The sequence below is a fragment of the Mesocricetus auratus genome, unplaced genomic scaffold, assembly GCF_017639785.1.
Source record: "Mesocricetus auratus isolate SY011 unplaced genomic scaffold, BCM_Maur_2.0 Super-Scaffold_100024, whole genome shotgun sequence".
In the NCBI taxonomy this organism is placed as follows: Eukaryota; Metazoa; Chordata; class Mammalia; order Rodentia; family Cricetidae; genus Mesocricetus; species Mesocricetus auratus.
The window spans coordinates 8636163-8658133 of NW_024429205.1; the positions used below are offsets into that span (position 1 = coordinate 8636163).

The window sequence follows — 21971 nt, forward strand, 5'->3', positions numbered from 1 at the left end:
AACCAACCAACAAAACAAAACTGCAGGGTAGAAACAAACAAACAAAACACTAAAACAAAATAACAACAGAAAAAAATGCCATTGCAATTTTCAGATGGGGGAGCGAAGGCCTTCCTCAGTCTTTCAGCAAATCCTACCTGCGTGTGCCACTGCAACCGGCGGCCTTCCTTAGTGTTATATATTTAGTAACTGAAAAGGCTGATTTTGAGTCTAACTGTAAAGCCCGGGCACCAACTGTACAGAGTCCATTGCACGACAGACAAGCTCTACACCCTACAGCAGTTGTTCTGAACTTGTGGGTCTTGACCCTTTAGGTCAAGCAAAGGTCACCTAAGACTTTCAGGAAACACAGATATTTGTATTATATATGAGGTAGCAATGAAAATAATTTTATGGTTGGGGGTCACCACAACAGGAGGAACTGTATTAAAGGGCTGCAGCATTAGGAAGGTTGAGAACCACTAATGTAGAGCCCAGGGATTTCCAGGCTGGCATACCATACGGCGATGGAAGTAAGAGTGGAAGACATAGCCCTTTAGCTCTGGGTGCCAAATACAAGCTCTCTTGCCTAGCCTTGGGGTTCCTCTCTACAAAGACACTTGTCAGGGAGGAGCCCCGTCACACCCTAGGGATTTCAGAAGGACAGAGAAGAACACATACAGAGTCAGAAGAAAAGAACAATAGCAAGAGAGAAAATAAAAATTCAGACAGAATCCAGGATGAGAAAATGATGGGAAGGGAAGGAAAGGGAGTGGAGAAGTAAGCAGAAAGATGGAGGACTGAGCCAGTGAGTGTTCCAAACTGAGGCTGGATTTCCCTTCTCTCTACCAGGAACACCAGCCTCTCCATTCTCACTCCCTTCACCAGTGCCAAGGAGGCACCGGGGTTTCTCTCCATTCATTGGAGTCAAGTCATGAAAATTGAACAGACCGTGCAGTCTCCTCCCTTCTCAGTGGCTGAACAGACACTTCTGGCCACTTCCATCCTCTCTGCATTATACAGGGTAGGCTGTGCTCTCTCCTCTGCATTACACGGGGCAGACTGTGCACCTGCAGTACCCAGATCCCTTCTCAATGAATGACTTTGTGCTCAACACCATCTTAAATGACCAGAAGCAAGAAAGCAAGAGGTAAAAATGCCGGCTGATTTACCCTTTCCCCCTCTGCCTAGATTCTCAGTATCCTCTTAGCCCTTGGCCTTGGTGAGCTCTGACTATCCTTCTGTTGTCCCCTTGACATGGCCATTGCCACCTTTTCTGTGTCCCACTGCATTCTGTTTCCAGTCTTCAAGCATCAACTGTAACCGATTCCTTGGATTAAATCCTTCCTGATGCAAACGCTTAAAACAATTTTGCTTCTCTTAAAGGACACAGAGGCATCATTTTAAACCATAGAAAGCCACATGTTCTAAAGCCCTAAGAACTGTACAAGACAGGATTCAACTTTTAAAATACCTGCCCTTGAGGAAGGATGCCCTATTATCAGATGTATAATTTAACAGTAAAAAATGCTGCTCGAATAGAAGTGTTTACAGGCAAGGAGGTCATCTTCAAAGAACGATTCTGTTTCCTTAAAAGATTTTCACAATGACTTAAGATGCATTATCATGCATAAGTCCATCAATATTTAATTTTCTTCTTTAAAAAATCCTCTTTGGGATTAACATTACAAAGGAAAAAAGGCTTTTATGCCAAGGGGGTAAAGAAAAACATATCTCTAGTAATGTAGTTGGTTTTGCTGATACGTGTGTTAGCACAGTGAGGGCCAGGGGAGGTGATTTGGATGACTGTATCTCTCCCTTCCTTCTTTCACAAGCTAAACTTGCTGCTATCAGCAGGAAGACAGAACATGAAACTCTGCAACAGCAGGGGGATGTTCCCAAGTGTTTGGTTAATCGTTGGGTGTCTGCAAAAGAGGGGTGTGGAAGAATTTCAATGCTTAGGAGGGGCTCTGCAAACTTCCATGTGATTCCTCAGGCAAGCTAACGATTTGCAAGATGATTAGGCAGAAGAATTCCATGAGTTAGTCCACTTCTATTTGCCACCACACTCAGAGCTAATTTGTAGCCATCTCCTAAGTGCTAAGTTTTAATAGACATGTTCGTTCTTAATAATTAATCCTTTCCTTGAAGTGCTTTGATTTACTGGTTCATATTCAACTAAGTATAAATTTGGCGACTCTAAGCCTAGTGTGTCAATGCAAAGAGATCATGTGATATTCAGGTCCCTTGAGACTCCAGGGGAAGATGCTAGGCAGGGGTGTGTTGTAACACTCCGTGAGGTGTGTAACATCATTTGCCTCTAAAGATATACACATAGCCATAGTGAAAATGTGTCCTGTGTCCTGTGCGTTGGTCACCAGGAGCACCTTTGAGTCACAGTGTTTTATCCCTCAGGATTCAGTCATCCCCTCCTGGAGGAATCCGCAACACTTTCCTGCAAGCACAGCTGCTCAGCAGCCTTACCTGGGCGTTCCCTTCATTGTCTGTGCAGGATACAGGTGATATCTATCCTACTGGATCTACAGTCCCTGGTGGGTTCTGAGCCCCTCAGAGCAGGACCTCAGCCCCTATGTGAGTTCCCAACCTAAGAAACCTCTCAAGGCTGGCATAATTTATGGAGTCCAGCTCATGCCTCCAGCCAAACTGCAAAAGGCAGCAATTCCCCCGTCCTGTGCTCCATGACCATTTCAGGACAGCTCTACATTCATTCCCCCGATCCACAGCAGCCTGTGTTCAGACTGATGCCACTTATATTTTCTCATCTCTTCTTGGCTTTCTTCCTGCAAGAATTACACAATCTCCTGTCCTCCTCTTACCTCCTCCTCCTGAGCTGCACTGTACCTCCAACTCTGAAAAGCTATGAATACAAAAAGACAGCCGGCACTCCAGGATCCTGTTACTAATTCAATACATGCATATCTTTCTTTCTGGGAGGTTTGCAGACTTGCATTTTCTTGAGAACAACAGGGAAGCCAAAGAAGGCTTTCACTGCTCTCCCTGCAGACAAATGCTATCTCAGAAACCTGAAAGGGCTTTAAGAGGCTCAGTCCAACTTTTGTCATCCATTATAGGAGCAGGAACATAAAGGATAATGCACGGACCACATACATTAGAAAGGTAGCTTCCATTTAGCAACCCCAAATCAGCAGGTCCCCTTCTCCTCAGCTCAGTTTCTTCCTATGCAAAATAAGGTCAGCACTATCAATGGGCCAGTGTTTAGGGAAAATTATTATGATAGTACCTCACAGAGGGCAGTCCTCAAGGTTCAGGGACAAGTAGCAATAGAAACATTTTTTGGATGATTTGGATGACTGTAATCTTGTAATCTTAACCTGCAGCTGATCAGAATCTGTGCCCTTATGTGAAGGCAGGGTCCCTAAAGAGGTAATCAAGTGTAAATGATTTGATTAGGCTGGGGTCCTAATCCCACAGGAACAGTGCTCCTATATAAAGGAGGAATTTGAGTTAGGGATGAGCTTGGTCAGTAGAGTACCTGACTAACATGCATTATCCCTTGAGTTCTATCCCAGGACCACATACACCAGGGAAATCTAAGCCATCTTAATGCTGAAGCAGGAGGATGAGAAGTTCATAGTCATCATCCAGCTGCAAGACAAGTTAGAGGTCAGCTTGGGACTATGTGAGATCATGAAAACATAAGCAAAACACACAAGGGGTGGGGCTGGGGTGGAGTTCTGGGAAGAAAGTATCCATGAGGTATTGTCATGCTTGCCTTAGTTGATGGGAAGGCCCAGCCTTAGAGTGGGTGTCACTATCCCTGAGTTTTAGACCCGGAACTAGAGTATAGAAAGCCAGATCTCTCTGTCCTTGACTGTGGCTGTGATGTGACTAGTTGCCCGAGCCCTGACCTGATTTCTAGTCCATGACAGAGTGGAGCCTGGATAGCCTGGATACGTATGCCTTTGAGTGGGATGTGTAACCCAATGATGAGTGCTCTAGTGGGTGTGCAATTAGTACATTGATAGGTGTTCCAGACCTACTATGTGCACTCATACTCATCACCACAAACCCATGTGCAAGCTGCCTCCCTGACCTCCGCCCATTTCCTCACTCTCCCACCAGGCTCTGAATGACCAGAGTCTCTTTTCTTAAGTCAGACAGCACCTAGGCTCGCACTGTGCATCAGTACCATCAGCACACCAGCCCAGGCACCTAGGTGCATCCTACTTACTTTGTAATTTCCTCTGTTTATGTGTTTAGCCATTCACAGGGCTTAGCCACACAGAGGGCAGAACTGTCTGGTATAGCCATAGTGTAATTTCTGAAATAGGAATATTAAAATTATCAATAAAAAGAAAATAATTCTGTGTTGAAAATAACTGGGTACCCATCTCAAGTATTGAGACCCATGGTGACCTGGTGCTATCATTATCTGGAAGCCATACTAATCTTTCTCATTGTGTGCTGCAGAACAGAGGTACCTGACCTATTCATACTTTTGCTACCTACAAAAGCTGCTTCCTATTTAGGTCCCTCAGTCCCACCAGCCTCCTGTTCCACAAACTAACCTGGATACCATTTTCAGTATAATCCATTCATGAGTCAATCTCTCTCTCTCTCTCTCTCTCTCTCTCTCTCTCTCTCTCTCTCTGTCTGTCTATCTATCTATCTTTCTCACCATGGGAGTCTGAACCTCCACAGATACCAAAATCCATAGCTGTTCATTTCTCTTATATAAAATCCTGACATATTTGCACATAAACTATACATATCCCCCATATTCCCTAAGGCACTCCTACATGAATTCTAACACCCAATACAGTGTAAATGCCGTGGAAGTAATTGTTGTATTGTTTAAGGAATAACAAAATTGTCTATACACGTTCACTGCAGAAGTAATTCTTTTCCTCAAACACTGACTGCCTGTGAATCTGCATATCCCAATCTGTGAATATGAAGGCCAACTGTATTTGCTTTATCTCTGCCCCATCCTTCTGCCATCCTGAGGATTGTGAGTGTGCCTCACTCCCATGTGTGTTGCCTGTACTCAGCCAGGCATCTGCACAGCCTAGGTGTTCAGCAAATGTCTGTTTACTGAGTGAGTGAATCTTGCTAACAGCTACTGACTGGTGCTTTACAGTTTTAAGTCCACTTTGAGAGGCCAGTGGTAGAGGGAGAGAGGAGAAGGGGGAGAAGAAAGATCATGCAGATGTCAGGGCTGTTTCACTGAGGGAGGGTGCCCGCCAGGCGTGTTGACTCAGCTCTCAAGGAGTTACTGCTCTCTCAGAGCCTGCAATGGGGATGCAGCTGTTGGGGGAGCACCATGGTTTTGTATCCAGACAGAAGCAGACACACACATACACACATCTGGGAACAGAGGTAGGACAGCTTCACCCACAGTAATGAAGAACACCATGCTCTTGGCAGAACCAACTGGAACCCTAAACGCTAAGCCTGGCATAATAGATAGGTGTCTGTGGCTCTCAAAGAGGCAAGTGGAGCTACCTCCTCTGTTGAGTGCAGGCCACTTCCCAAATAGACCATAACCTGAGAGTTAAAGGCCATCCTTCCTATTAACTCAAGCCCTGGTCCCGAGTTCTTCATCCCTATTCTAAGCTCTGAACTCATTGCCAAGACTTCTGGTGAAGCCATTTGGACACAGAGAGGGCCACGCAGAAGGAGAGCTGGCTTCCAAGCAGTTGCTAAGAAAGATCTCCTAGCCTGGGCCCCAGGAGGCTAATAGAATGGTCAAGAACAGGCATTGAGCCAGCCACATTTACTGTTCACCCTGCTCTATCTCTGAACATGCACCTAGCATTCCTGCATGTGGTGACGGCCTGAAATACCAGCCGCCCCCACATTCTGCCTCTGGAATCATTCCAGGCCGTCTCCGGTGTGCCTGCATAGCTCTTGCTTCTATCGAGGTTTCACAATCCCTTTTGGCTTCATCCTCCTTTGGCTCCAGTTCTTAGTGAACTCCTGTGGATCGGCAACTCGAGTCCAGATTAGCAGGCTCAGCTTCTACCTTCAGTAGCCACCACCTACCCCTTTCTCCAGTTCATACCCACTCAGTCACCACCCTGGATTTCTACCCACACGGGAATGCATCCGCTAGTCTATGCCTTTAGACTTCATATGCTGAAAGCACAGACAGAGAATCAGCCATCTCATAGGCAGGGATTGGTCTTTCTTCCTTTCCCTCCTTCCTTCCTTCCTTCCTTCCTTCCTTCCTTCCTTCCTTCCTTCCTTCCTTCCTTCCTTCCTTCCTTCCTTCCTTCTCCTCCCCCTCTCTCCTTCTTTCTTTCTTTCTTTCTTTCTTTCTTTCTTTCTTTTTTTCTTCCTTCCTGTCTTTCGGTTATTATTTGTCTGCCTTCCCTCCTTTCTTTCTTTGAGACACTAATACAAGGGCAATCAGGTCTCCCTTGGTTCTCAGTCTTGTTAATAAAAGAATTTAAGAATGGACTCAAATGCAAGAACAATTTTATGATAGTCTAAAAGAAAAACCCTGAGGCAGACAAGATGTAAATGTCAGCTGCTGGTCAGAGGGTGACGAAGGAGGAGAGGAGGGGAAAGCCATAGCCAGTGAGCTGGGACAGAGGACAGCACATGGAAGACATGCAGTCACACGGGAAGGTTTAGGCAAAGAGTGAGGAAGCTGTCTTAGTCAGGGTTTCCATTGCTGGGATGAAACAACATGACTATAAAGCAAGTTGGGGAGGAAGGGTTTATTTGGCTCACACTTCCATACTTAAGTCCATCGCTGAAGGAAGTCAGGACAGGAACTCAAACAGGGCAGGATTCCAGAGGCAGGAGCTGATGCAGAGCCTATGGAGGGCGCTGCTTACTGGCTTGCTTCCCCTGGCTTGCTCAGCCTGCTTTCTTATAGAACCCAGGACAGAAAAGTGAAACACTTTCTGTGTTCTGTGTGAGCTCTCTGAGATATGTAATAATTTGAGTGCTTTTGTGTTCTTGAAACATAATCAGTTCATGAAATATTTTAACACAGAGAGGCAGGGGTAGGAGCATGCTAGAGGTAGCTTGGTCTAATGTTTACATGTGAATGATAGGATTCTATAATCCAGTGTTAAAACTCACCCAAGAGTTACGCATGAGAATATGCCAAAGACACCATCTTTCACTCAATAAGGAATTTATTTACTAAATACCTACGACATTCACAAAAGGGCAGAGCAGCAAATTGGTTGAAAGGATGGACTTTGGATAAAGACAGTCCCAGATTCAAGGGCTCCTTCTATCATGTTCAGTCAGGTTACTGCTGATAACTTTGTTATTAAAGACTCAGTTTACCTGCTGAAGATTTGACTAGCATGATATCATGTGACAAATAATGACGTGGATATTATGAAAATTGAACCATTAGGTGATATTTGTATTATAAGAGCACACAAGAGTATATTTATATAAACTGAGATAGGCACAATGTACTGAGATAACAAATCTTGTGGGTTTATCATGCATCTGTTCATCCCTACCAAGTCTTCTTATGTAATGAATGGCTGTATCTACCTGAGAGATCTTCCAGAATTTCCCACATAGCAACACTCCATAAATGTCACCTGCATTTGTGTGCATTCTCAGACTGTCAGCACCATAGGTAGATGACACATACATGCATTATATTTAGGTGTTAACACATAGGCACAGCAATCAACCTTTTTTAAATATTACAGTGGAGTCCTAGAACTTGAGAAATTGTTCACAATGTGTGTTGCGATGGCATACACAGTGAAAGGTGTACATGCTGTATTCACAGAAGAGGCTATAGCAAAGTTTTACAAAGCAAAACATGTGAAGACTGCCTACACACCTAGTTTCACTGTGTATTTAATTTTAAATTATTTTTTGGCTATTGCACTTTCAGAAAGTGTTTGCTGCTACCGAATTTTCACCACCATTCCCCTTCCAAATTCAGAAACTCATTCTCTTTACAGTTCTGTGAGCTAGAAGTTGAAAATTGAGATATTGGTATGGGTGCGCTCCTTCCAGGGTCTCTCAGAGCATGTCTTCCCTGCATCTTCCAGCTTCTTCTGGTCCCAGGAACCCCTGAGCTTTTGGCAGCAGCATCCCTATTTCTTCTCTGCTGTCTGAAGCCTCAGCAGAGCCCCCACGGCAACTGTTTTTCTCTCAGCATTCCTTTGAAAGCAATGCAGGTTTTTCTTTGGATCATGTGCTTCATGATTCTTCCACTTGTCCGAGTCGCCTGCAAAGAAGAATGGGACCCTTGTGACTCCTGGCCTACACAGTGCAATAATGTCCTCATCCACCAGGAGCTTGGGGAAAGGAAGCGTGTCCCCAGGTCCAGTCCCTGAGGGCTAAATCTGTGTCTACAGAATGAGGTTCTACTGTTTTTCTCAGAGGGCTCTGATGGTCCTGAAGGTCAAGGGAATCTGGCCTGAAATCAATATCAAGCTGAAAAACAAGCCCTAGTGGTCCTTCAAGAAGAATCTGTCAGGGCCAGTTGATCTCCAAATCCATCATCACTTGAGAGTAACTGGATGAGGCATACTTGGAGAAGCTATTTGCAGATGACCCTTACAAGAAAGGTTGCCAGAAGATGACCTTTGAGATAATCTCTAAGGTGACACCTTTGGTTACAAGCTTCTGAAGAAGAGAGGAGACATTTCTGAAGTAAAAGAAGAATTGAGGAAAGAATTTCTCAAGCTAGAGGAGGTTATGACTAATCGGAAGGCAGTCTTCTTTGGCAAGGATTCTCACTGTGTGACTGATTACCTCATGTGGTCTAGGTTTCAACTGCTGGAAGCATTGAAACTCAATGAGTGTGTTGCCCACACTCCAAAATTTAAGCTCTGGGTGGCAGTCATGCAGGCAGACCCCATATTATCATCCCACTTAATTTATGCAAGAACTACCATGGTTTGTTAGGTCTCTAATTGGGACTATGGGCTCTGCAGGGCAGAGTCCTCAGTGAGTGATGTTTTCCTCTACTGATATGAATAACACGCCTTCATTCCTCCACTCTCCACCATTCCCACTGCCCAGCTGCAAGGCTCTTTTTTGCATTTGTTGCAGAGAAGCCTGGAGACCCATCCCAGCCAGGGTTGTCTGGGGTGTTAAGTTCTCCTCTGTATCTATGATAAAATATGAGGACCAAAAACAGCTTAAGAGGGAAGGCATTTACTTAGCTTACAGTTCCAGAGAACTGGAAACCATGGCAGTGAGGAATGTGTGACCACAGCATGGTGGCAGAGACAGGATTGTCACATGTTTATCCACATACTGAATTGAGAGGGAAACAGAAAGAGAGAGAGACAGAGAGAGACAGAGACAGAGACAGACAGAGAGACAGAGGGGGGAGAACAGGTGTTGGAGTGAGTCTGTGAGGCATCAGAGGATACTTCCAGAGACACAGTTTCTTTAGTAAGGCCTTACCTTCTAAACATTCCATTATCTCCTTAAACACCATCACCAGTCAGGAACTGAGTGTTCAAACACAGGAGCCTGTGGTGGACAGTTCTTGTTTAAACCCCAACACTAAGAGAAACAGAACCGTCAGACACCTTTGTCCATGTGTAGTAGTTTTAATGTGAATGACCCCATAGGCTCATGTATTTGAACACGTGGTCCCAGTCAGTGGCACTATTTTGGGAGAGTTGAGTGGCACAATGGGAGCTTGTGAGAGCTGAAGGCCTTACCCTATTGTCCAGTTTTTCTCTCTCTGCTTTTTGTTTGTGTTCAAGCTGTGGGCACTTAACTTTCTCCAGCCCCATGCCTGCTGGAACCCAAGACAAAACATACTGTGTTTCCTGTAAGTTGCCTTGGTCCAAACGTTCCATCACAGAAGTGTGTGTTTCTCGTGTGTGTGTGTGTGTGTGTGTGTGTGTGTGTGTGTGTGTGTGTGTGAAACGAAACATAGGTAAAGCAAGATGCCCTTCAACTCTGTGTAAACAGTATTGTGAAGACAAGTGTATCTAAAGCCTGCAACCCAGACCAGCCATGTTGGAAAGCAGGTAGGCTCTCTACAGTCTTGAGGCACGGCCCCTTCTTTGGGGAACACCAGGATTCTTCAGGCCTTCTGCCTATTGGCTGAGGTACCTTGTCAGGGTGACTTTTGGTCAACAACTAAAGATGATGGTCACAGCCACAAAGCATCTTTGCAACACCTTCTAAACTAGCAATTGGTCAAGCACCTGGGTCCACAGCCTCATCAACCTGACCTCCACAGTTAAGAACCATCCAGCCCTAAGAGTGGCAATGAACAGAAAAGCTTGGAGCAGATGACGAGAGCCAGTGTCTATGCACAGTTTGTCCTGGTTTGCTTCATTTGATCCAGCACTGTCTCTGGGCTCCGTTTCTGGGCAGTATTCTGAGCTGGCATCCCTGCTCTTGCACAGCTTTGCTGGGGTAGGAGCCTTGGTCGTGCTCTAATAAACAAGCCTCTCTGAACGGAAGACCTCTCAGGAAGATACCTATGGAGGCGACTGACTGGGAAGAGAAATGTCTGCATATGTGATATAAGCTAAACTAGGCAATGAAACAGGTCAGACATAAGCCAGTAGCAAACAGAAGGCCTATGGAACAGCACACTTCCAACCCCGTGAGTCAGTTGAGTTACCTGAGGAACAAATTGAACACCGACAGAATGAGGGGATGTAATGAGCACACACAGATGCCACTTGCTTACTCTACAGATGGCAGCTTTTCTTTTTCCTCCCAAACATTTTGTTTTCTTTAGCCCTAATGTCTTCCTGATATTTCAGATTCATGCTGGGGCTTTTTAGTGAAATGAAATTACAGAGGCTTAAAATTACATCAATAATTATACTCTGCTCAGACTAGAAGGATGGCGTGTTCCAAGATGCTAGCAGGACCTCTCTCAACAGTGGGAAAGCAATTTCTCCGTGTAGAGTAATTATATGTGGAACATTCTAGCAAGAGAGTCAGAGGAGAGATGTGTGGGAGAGGAAGGTCAGTGAGACCTGGTGAATTTCATCTCTTTCATCAGTTAACTTGTGACAGAGTTGAGGCCTCGGTATTTTTGTAAGCTGGAAATGACAATATGGACACCTCACAGGCTTAGGGTGATTGAATGCAAAGTGTTTCATGCTTGTTAAGAATATCACAAAATCCCAAGACCCTAGTTGGGGCTCCTTGAGAGTTGCTTACATGATGAATTGTTTCCATGTTATTACTTTTTTCCCTCTATGCTCTTAGGAGAATCCCCCTCCCTCTCTTGCCTGGAATTGGCCATGTGCCCTGTTTGGAGTTGGTAGATAGAACAAAGAATGTGAAGAAGACTTGAGAAGCATTTATAGGGTCAAGGCATTTGTCATTACTTTGAGCAAAGGTCTGGCCAGCTTGGTCTTAGGAGAATACAAGAGACTAAGCTGGTGTCAGTGAATTCAGAGAAGCATAAATAAACCCCACAGCAGCCATACTTTCAACTGAACCCACCCACCAGGGTCTGAGAAGAAAGGTTCATTGAGTTAGATTGACTTTGTCTCTTGCATGCAGACTTGCCACAAACACGCTGCAAAGTTGAGGATGACCTTGAACATGCCATGCTCTCCTGCCTCTGTCTCCTGCTACTAGGACCGTGTGTGCCACCATGCCAAATTCATGGGGTGTTGCTCTGACTTGAACCCAGGGCCTTCTGCATGCTAGACAAGCACTCTACCAACTGAGTTACATTCCCAGGATAGTCACTGAGTTTCACAGTGGTCAATTTGTGACTCCCACTAATTATTTCTGATTAGGGTAGCCATGTAAGCCAGTCTACCTAGACGCACTGTGTGCTTGCTGCTTTGGTGTCTCCTTTGTTTTTCATTTCTCATTTCCTTTACTCTTATAAAAATATTAGAATGATACTTGATGATCTCAGTTGAACTGGATGAACCTTCATTTTCCAGTCATGATCTATATAGTAGCATTGACCTGAATACACACATGAGTGACTACATTTTAACATGATTAAACCTAAAAGATGAACAAAGGTGACAGCTCTCTCTCTCTCTCTCTCTCTCTCTCTCTCTCTCTCTCTCTCTCTCTCTCTCTCTCTCTCTCTCTGACTCTTTCCAGATGGATTGCAGTTCATAACTGACCTTTGATGACAGAATGTAGAACACTCAATTATTCTTTGACACTACCATATATGGAGCTCCACCTTCTCCTCTTTGTATAACCTTGAATCTGCTCCTTCCAGTCATTTGTTATAGTACACATTGTGCTCTGGCCACAGTGAGGTTCCCAAGAGTGACAATAAATCTCAGGGGTCACCTTGATGAGCTCTAGAGACACTTGGAGATAGATGTACCTCTGGGCATGCCTTCAGGTGGGTATCTAGATTAGGTTCACTGAGGTGGAAAGAACCATCCACTGTGGGTGGTATCATTCCCTCTGCTGAAAACAACTATCTGTGCTGTTCTCTGCTTCCTGAATGTGAACACAATGTGGTCTGCTGCTTCAGGCACTCACTCTGTTGATTTCCCTGCCCTGGTGGACTGTACCTTTGAACTGTGAGTTGAAGCAAACTCTTCTTTCTTTAACTTGCTACTGTCAGTCTATTTTTTCCACAGCAACAGGAAAAGAAATTAAGAACTAATTGTATAGGCCAGCAGTCAGAGAGTTGTCTAGGAAATAAGAGAAATGTAGGTCAGATGGATGTAGGACAGATTTTGGAATCCTGCTTAGATGGTTATAAAGAAGAGACTGCTGCATACTATTTAATGCAAATCTATACTTATTTTAAATTATTTTTAGCATAAATCCTTTTGCTATTAACTCTATGAACATCAAGAAAATTTATCATGCATAATTAATTATGTGCAAAATATGACGTTCTGGATTTGAGTTGTTTTTGGTTTTGAGACAGGGTATTTCTGTGTAGCCTAGGTTGGCCTCAAAATCATGATCCTCCTAACTCAGTCTTTTGAGTGCAAAAATCAGACAGATGATAGATAGATAGATGATACAGAGGAGAGAAAAAATATATATATTATATAAGCCTATATACTTCTTTTCCTCAAGAAAGTTGATTATGATATGACATGAAATGTTTATTATCAATATTTATGTTGTAGGATGGAGGCCATTGTGATGTCACTAACCACATAAAAATGAAAAGACCAGTTAAGCTGAATAAACTTCATCACTCACTTCAAAATTATTGTGAGAAAAGCATAAGGCCTGATTACTGTGAATTAGCTCACAAAGTGGCAGTGGGGTGACCACAGTCACAGTGTAAATCATCTCTCTCTAGCTAAAACAAATTGATGTTCAAATTAATTCTGATCTATTTACTTATTTAAGCTAAAGCCTCACCCTGAAGCACAGACTGGCCTGGTATTTACTGTGTAGTACAGACTGGCCTTGAACTCCTGGCTGTCCTCCTGCCTCAGCCTTCCAATGTCTAGGACTAGAGTTTCACCCCCACACTGTCTAACCCCCTCATTTTGATCCTCATTCATTATGCCTATACCAAATAAGAACCTAGGATTTTTTAATAGCAACAGGGATTTGTAGAGTTAAAGAATCACAGCTTTATAAAGGAGAGGAAAAAGCTAAGATCATTGAAATAGAAACAATAGTTTGGTTAATGAGTGCTTTTTTTGTTTAATTTTAAACTGAAGGCACACACGTGTTAAAATGAACTAGAAATGCAACTGAAAAGTTCAACATTAAAGATCATACTATTTATGCAATGTAATGTAAACACTGCATTAGTAAATCTAAAGACCAGAACTGTCCTTGGAACTGGTTGTTAGGCAAATACAATTAACAATGCCATTAGGACTGAAGTAACCTGGCAATCAAAGCTGTTAACAAAATGTATAAATAAACACACACACACACCAGTATATGGAAATCATAAGCAGCCAAAAATAAATCTTGCTAAAGCCAATGTTAACCATTTCTTAAGAACTCAGTATATATATATATATATATATATAATATATATTATGTATGCACAGCTATGATATCCAGGTTTCTTTACTCAGGACTTCAGAAATATTTGATTTATCCAAACCTGCTCTGTAAATCAGGTAAAGTGCCTCTGATGTCATTCAACACTTTATAAACAGGCCTTTTGATTTGAGTGGAGTGTGTGTGTGTGTGTGTGCGCATGAGGGGTGGAGATTGGAGGTCAACCTCAGTGTCATTTTCCAGAAATCTTCTATTTTATTGTTTGGAGACATGTTTGTTCACTGAAGTAGAAGCTCACAGACTAAGCCAGGCTGCTCATCTAGTGAACATCAGAGAACAACATGTCTTCCCCTCCCCAGCAATGGAATTACAAATTTGCACCAACACACCTGGCTTTTTGTGTGAGTTCTGGGATAGAACCCAGGTCCACAAGCTTGTACTGTGAGCACTTTACCAACTAAGTCAACTCCTCAGACCTCAGATTTGGATAGTCCTAATCAAACAATTAAAAGATGTATTGTAACATCTCCAAAAGAATAAACAGTGGAAAAAGTCCTGTAGCTTTGAAGTCTTAAGTTGCAATCATTAAGACAAAGCTGGAAAACAAGTAGGCATTAGGCTTTGTCCCTTTGAAGGCAAGGGATGACATGAGTAATGATGGAGGGGTAAATGATGAGCAGGGGCTAGTGAAGCATTGAAGGAAGAGAGGAACCAGAATGTGGCTGAACTTGGGGACTGAGACAATGTTTGGCCTGAAATGTACTTGTAACTGTTATAAAATTGCTCAAAAATACTCTCCTTATTTGCAGAATTTGTTCTGACTCCACCTAATATTTCAGACATCCTATATTTAGAGCATTTTCATTTTTATTAACAAAGTTTGGTACATTGTGCTGCGTATTTTTGTCACCCCTCCTCCTCCCATTTCTCTCCTACCCTTACCAGCCAGCCCGCTCTACGTCTCTTTCTCCTGTTTATTAGTTTATGTTTCCTTTAGTGTCCCACAGGGTTTACCAAAGGCTACCTCTCAAACCATGGCGAGCTCACTGGTGGTACTCAACTTGATACCATGTTTCCTCTTCTCCTAGAACCTGTCAGGTGCCTGTGGGCCAGCAGGATAAGGTAGGCATCTCTTACTCTCTCACAGCTGGCTGCTGGGATGGTCTGATGATTGGGGAGCCTGTGACAGCATGTACCGCTACTGTGAGCTGGTTCCCATGTCAGCATCCAACTTAGAAGATAGCAATTCATAGTCCTCTCTCCATCTGTAGCCTTTACAATAATTTTTCTCCTCTACTCCAATGTCCCCTGAGCCCACAGCCATCCTTCAGTTCCAATATCATGTGTAGTCATGGGTCTTTGCTTTTATTTCCATTCACTGCAGAGAAGAGACTTCTCTGTTTTAGGCTGTGTCTACAGACATAAACATAGATATCTTGGGGGGGGAATTGATATTATATCAGCTCAACTAAGCAGCCAGATCAGGTTCCCAACACACACACACACACACACACACACACACACACACACACACACACACACACACACACACACACACAGGTTTCTAAGCCAGTTTTTTTCAAACATTTTTTTTTTTTTTGGTTTTTCCAGACAGGGTTTCTCTGTATTGTTTTGGAAGCTGTCGGTCCAGCCTAGCCTCGAACTCACAGAGATCCACCTGCCTATGCCTCCCGAGTGCTGGGATTAAAGGCATGCGCCACCACTGCCTGGCTCAAACATTCTTAATGTTAATTGGTTCCCTTGCTATCATCCACTTCTCTCCTTTCTTTTTTCCTTTCCCTCTTCATTTAACCCCCTGCATTATTAAACTTTCAAATTTTCTATTCAAGATATATTTTGAGACTGAAAGGTTATACTAAAAAGAGTTGAAACCAAATATATTTTGTTGGGATTTATTTTTTATTTATAAACTAATTCAATAAGATTAATAGGGAAGACGATTATACAAAAACTATTTTCAAAATTAAAATCCTTTCCAAAACTTGAAAACCAATTAAGCAACCTGCATCTAGCTATATAATATCAAATGGAAAAAAAGTTCCTTATATGAACTATCTGAAACATATGACACATTCAAGATTAAAAGCCAGTCTTGGAATATAATTATGTACTTTAAACAATTCCTTAGCCATTTCTTTTCTCCAGAGCTATGTCACAATATTTTTTGAAAACACTTTCAATACCATCTTGTTTCCTTTAATAAAACCCTTTCCAATCATTTTCAAATTGTTATTGTAAAAAATAAAAATTAATTGAAATCTGACACAACTGATTTCTCTCTGCAGCTCATTTCTATAAGATTTATTTTATAATTGTGTGTGTGCTTGCATAGGAGTGTGGGTCTTCATAGATGCCTTAGGGGTCAGATCCTCTGGAGCTGGGATTACTGGTAGTAGTTGTAAGCTGTCATATGTAAGTGCTGGGCACCAAACTTAGGTCCTCGGCTTGATCAAGCAGCACATGGTTTTAACCAATGAGACATCTTTCCAAAAGCCAAATGATATTCTAAGGTTATGAGAACATGATGCCTTCAACAACCTAACCTAAACTTTACAAACTGTATTATACCAGTCTATCAAAAACTGTATATACTCATTGGTATAATAATGGCATGACTGTTATGGAAAAAGCCAGCGGCTCCCTAATTGGACTTGTCACTTGATCTGTCAGAGGAAATCCAAGCCTTGTATTATAAACCTGGTCCCAAACCAGTAGGAGTTGGTGCTTAGACTCTGGGGAGGTGTGTGTTTGTGTGTGTGTGTATACGTACATATAAACAGTTAAATAGTTACTCTCTGTTGGGGGTGTGATGCTACCCCTCAGAATCCACTGGATGCTAAATTAAAAGCCCAGTGCCACGTGTGAGATTCCTGCCCTTAAATAGTTTATCAGAATGGGTCCTGGAGGTCCTGCCCATCAAGACTCCAATTCAGACTGTTGTCATTGCTGTTAGTTGCCCATTAGGACTTGATTGTAAGCTTCTACTGCTGAAGTCACTACAGAAGTGACATCACAGTAATCCGGGAAAATACATACATATTTGAGGGTCTACATGACAGAATGCAACTATGGAATATAACAGTCAAATTGTTGTGGGTAGTTTGGGAAAAAATGTGATTAATCTCAGAGACTGAGAGATGTATTTCCTTGCCTTCTAGGTGAGTTTGAAAAGTCACCAGTCAATAAATGTGACATAAAGTGTTTTCCATAAATGGTGAATCATACCTGGTTTTTTAAAAAAAGAAAGTGAGCTGCCAATCAGACACTTCTATTAGTCATTTCTATCTTTTTGGAGGCAAAGCCATCAATGCTTCAAGGTTAATACCTTTTAAAAATAGTTCAGCCAGAGATGTTGATGTTGATTGAGTATGGCCTACATGAGTCATGTGTGTCTTTAGAGTTCCAGAAGATGCATCCTAACCATAAAATACACTTGTCCTAAAGCTTCTCTGTGATCTATTTCCAAAAAGTATTGTAGCTAAAGTGAAGGCAATTGGAAAATGAGGATTCAGTTTATTTATACAGTCCTTAGGACCTTTCCTTCGGGGCCTCAGCCTATGAGCTCTGTGACCATAATTTCTATGTGGCTCTGAGTCTATATTTATCTATATTTATTCTTTTGGAGTGTGTGTGTGTGTGTGTGTGTGTGTGTGTGTGTGTGTGTGTGTGTGCACGTGCGCGTGCGCACTCACGCACGCATTTGTGTTTGCAGGTGTGTGTGCCCATCATGCAGGCACATGTTTAAGCCAAAGGCTGCTATCCAATGTCCTTCATTTCTCTCTGCTTTGTCTTTTGAAACACCATTTCCCATAGAATCTGATAATTGCCTGTTTGACTAGATAGGCTAGCTTGCTAGTGAGCCTGAGGGATCCTCCTACCTCTGCATACCCAAATCCCAGTGGTGGAGGTACACGTGTGTGCAGCCACACCTGACTTTAGATGAAGGCACTGTGTTGTATTCAAATTCAGATCCTCAAACCTGACCAGCAAGAACTTTAGTCACTGAGCAATGCACCCAGCCTCATTCTTTGTAGTCTAGCAAGCATACCTACATAATCATTTTATTGGATTTTGTGAGTTTCCTTTTAAGAAGACAGACCAATACTATATATAATTCTCTCCACATTATTTAGACAAAGAGACAAAAAAGGAGCCAGGCTTCCTTGTTCCAATTTGCCCATCATATCATTAGGCTCTGAAGCTAACCTACTGGAGAGTCATGTTCACAGGCTACCAAGTTCTCAACCATTCACTTAGTTGTGTAGCTTCTGCAGAGAATAGTGCCCTTAGTCACTTTGCCATAGTGCCTGTAAAATTATCTGTGAAGATACACACAATCTGAAATTTTAAAATAATTTTTGAAATATTTTGAAATACTTATGTAGATTAACATTTGAGCTAAAATCTTTTAAGACTTACCTGTGAAATTTTGGAGACTATAAAAAATATGTGTGTGTATACACTCACAAACTAAAACACACACACACATATGCACACACGCGCATACACACACAAGCTAAAACAGTCCATCACTATTGCAGGATCAAATAAAGGAAAGATTACAGAAAATGGCCCATTTTCTATGAGATGAGTTGATGTTATTATGTAAAGAAGAAATTCACAGAGAGATCTATCAAGCATTTGGTTTGGGAAAAAAAGTCGGACTAGAACTAGGATTCACAACATATAAAACTTTATGTTTTAAATTCTGAATGCACCACAAATATAAATTATTGATTCAATGCATATTTATAAAACATCACCATTACCTAATGTTACACAAGGCAGCACTGACTCATATTTAAAATTGTTCTTAGGCCAATTTTGTCATTTCAATAATATATAAACTCCTTAAGTAGATTTTTTTCCTTCACCAAATATTTTCTAAGCACTTTCTCTGGCTCATGCACCAAGAATACAAAGCTAAGGGCACATCAGCCAGTGGTACCAACTCAGTGTCTCCTCTTTTTTCCTATGTTATCCAGTCCAGTTCTGGCCTACAGAGAGTTTAAAACACATAGTGATAGCCAAGAACTTTCACAGACCTCAATGTGTGTACAAAGAAAAGGGAAAACAGGGAGGATGGGAAGAGGGGGGAGCGGAGAGGCTGGGGGCAACAGACTTCTGTATGGTCTTTGGATTTAGAGAGGCTCTATAGTCAATTCTCAGTATTCATCTCCAGGACCCCTATGGGTACCCAAACCATCTGTGCTCAAGTCCCTTAAATGAAGTGATGCAGTATTTTCATAAAATCTACAATCCTCCCCTGGATCTAAATCTCTAGATTATTACTTAATGAAGCATAAATTCTCTCCAAAATAGTTATACTATATTGCTGAGTGAATGACGGGAAGCAGTATTTTTCGACATGAGTTTTGAAAACTATGTCTGATCTGTGGTTGACTGAATCCACAGATGTAAAATTCAACTGTAGAGTATTATATCTGGTAGGATATACTGAAAAATTACTTTAATAGAACATAGTGGGTGTGGGATACGGCAGGGTGACTGAGGGCCAAGTATGCATGACACACGGGGGTGTTTAACTGAACAAGAGAAGCTCAGGAAGACTGCTCCAAGGCCACGGTGTTAGAAAGTTCTGAGGACCAGCAGAAGACAATGAGCAGAAGAAAGAATTGGTTCATACTAAGTCATTCATATGAAATTGGTTGAATAAACAAAGAATGGCATATTGATCTGTTGAATGGCAGTATGTGGGTCCTAGGCTTTTGCTGGCTTGTTGTCTAGTAGAGGCAGTTGATGTTATTATGTAAAGAAGAAATTCACAGAGAGATCTATCAAGCATTTAGTTTGGAGCTCAATCATTCTAGAAGAAATGGAAAAGAGAGCTTTAGCTTAGAATGTTCTGGCTACATGGAACAGAACATGTGACTGAATGTCGCATGCACACATATTGAGCTAGGTGGTGGTTGTTTCGTTTTGATTGGATCTGCCCATAGGGAATCGTCTCTCTGGTCCTTTTGGTCTTGTGGGCTCTGTTCCTCCTGAACCATCAGCATCACAACTCACACTCATAGTAGGACTGGGATTGCTTCCCAGAGTATCTTTCTTATGCTGGGAAGAGAGATCTTATATCAAAATCCTTCATGGCTACTTTCCATCACCCAATGGTCAGGATATTATGCCATTGCTGTAGTCATGCTTCTATCTTTGCATGGAAGTGTGTGAAATAAATATTGGCATTTCAATCTCTTTGGAGGGAACTGTATTTGACCATCATGGACGTGTGGGAGGAAGGCTCCTGGCTATGCAAATAGCAGTATCTGTCACAAAAGCTATGTGAATACTAAAGAGGAGAATCGGCAGTATGTAACTATGACGTTCCTTTGCATACTAAAATGGCACATGAGAGCATCCATTTCCAAATACAAAAAAAATTGACAATTTTGATGTGTCCTATAAATATCACCATCTCTTGAGTTTTCTCTTATGTACGGAGGCCTCTCCGTAATAAAAGAATTGCCTTTAAAAACAGAATAACATGCTCAAAAAATGCAGAGAATGTCTTTTCTTTTCTTCCTTAGTCTTGCAGTTTAAATCAATTCTGAGAAGCGTAATGGCCCTTTCAGAGAGGCGTACTGAGTGGAGGTGAATGTTAGTATATACCAGGCTCTTCCCAGCGATTTGACATATACCGCCTCATTAGGTTCTTTCGCTGATGCTGTGACAGACTTGCAAAGGAATCTGAGGCTGACTAGGTCAAGTGCTTGTGTCAAGTAATGGCAGAGAGTGGAGTTGGGTATCCCTGGGTTGACTATAAAGAGAACCCCTAGGCTATTCTCTCTGCCTGACAGAAGGTAATGGGTGTTTGAATATATTAAAACATCTCAATTTCACAACCACCACTACTTACAAAACTACAGAACATCAAGAGCAGGCAGAAAATGTCACATTGAGCCCTCCCTTGTTTATTAATTTATTGCCTCATATTATTCTTCTCATTTTCAAAGAGCAAGGAAATCAGAGCACACAGTGACAGCCAGACTCAAGGTGACTCAGAGAAGTTAAGTCCAAGCATCTTCCAGAGAGTTACAGGGCATTTCACCTGCAAGTCCCTTCTCAAAGACATCACTTACTAATATGTAGTTCCTGAGCATCTCCCTGCACCCTGCACTGTGTACTCCTAGATGTTTATAAATACCGACCAAATGCCAACAAAACAAACATGACCCTCTCTTTTTAAAAATGGGACTGATGCCATGGTAGACTCTCATGCACGGACGGACAAAGACAAAGCTGCCTTTTGCCCTGATGACATCTGCAATGGAGAATCACTCTTCAGTTGCATCAGCACAAATCTGGGACAGTGTTTTCCCTTCCCCCTAACCCAGGAGCATGTAAGCCACTTGCCAATTCATTTCTGCCTTGACCTTTGACAGAGCCTTCCTCCACCTTTCTCTCTTCTCTTCCTGATATCATATGAAGCCAATCCCTCCGGGTGGCTGATCTGGATTCCCTCCCTCCATGGATACCTTTCCACTGGGGTCAACTAACGAGTGACACTATGGGGTAAGATAATGTTCTGGTGGTTCGCCTGCTGTCCTCTTTTGAATTCTGCTATCTGGCAGACTCACATTTCCCCTAATACTGTGTCTACTCATGAGGGGTTTCTCTCATATCTTGGTCCTCACTGGGCTCCAGAAACACTATTTTTCTGCTGTCATTTAGCCTATGGAAATGGTGATGGCCTCCTGCTTTCACTGACCTGCAGGCTCTTGTTTGTTTGTTTGCCTTAAATTTTATTACTTCCTTTGCCTTTTGAGAAGTCTTTGTAAACTATATATAGGTTAAATGAGATTTTCTCATCTGGTCTGACAATGCTCCCTCAAGACCCCAAAACCATCTAATTAAATCCCTAACTTAGGGCATGAGAAGCATTCCTTTGAGTTGTTGACCAATACTGTCCAAAAGAGCTCAAAAAACCCAGCCTATCGTTATTACCCTTGGTCACCCCCAGAAGTGGAAGGTAAGTTCCTGTTGCTGAAGCTATTATGCACTTCAGATGCAGGACCCAAGGGTAGCTGATCTGGAACAGAGCTGAACGCTTCCTCCCTAGGAACTGGCCT

At 42.4% G+C, this 21971-nt stretch overlaps 1 pseudogene; it reads left to right on the forward strand.

Annotated features, from left to right (window-relative positions):
- Positions 1 to 8235: 8235 nt before the first annotated feature.
- Positions 8236 to 8865, forward strand: LOC101839875 (annotated as a pseudogene).
- Positions 8866 to 21971: the final 13106 nt, after the last annotated feature.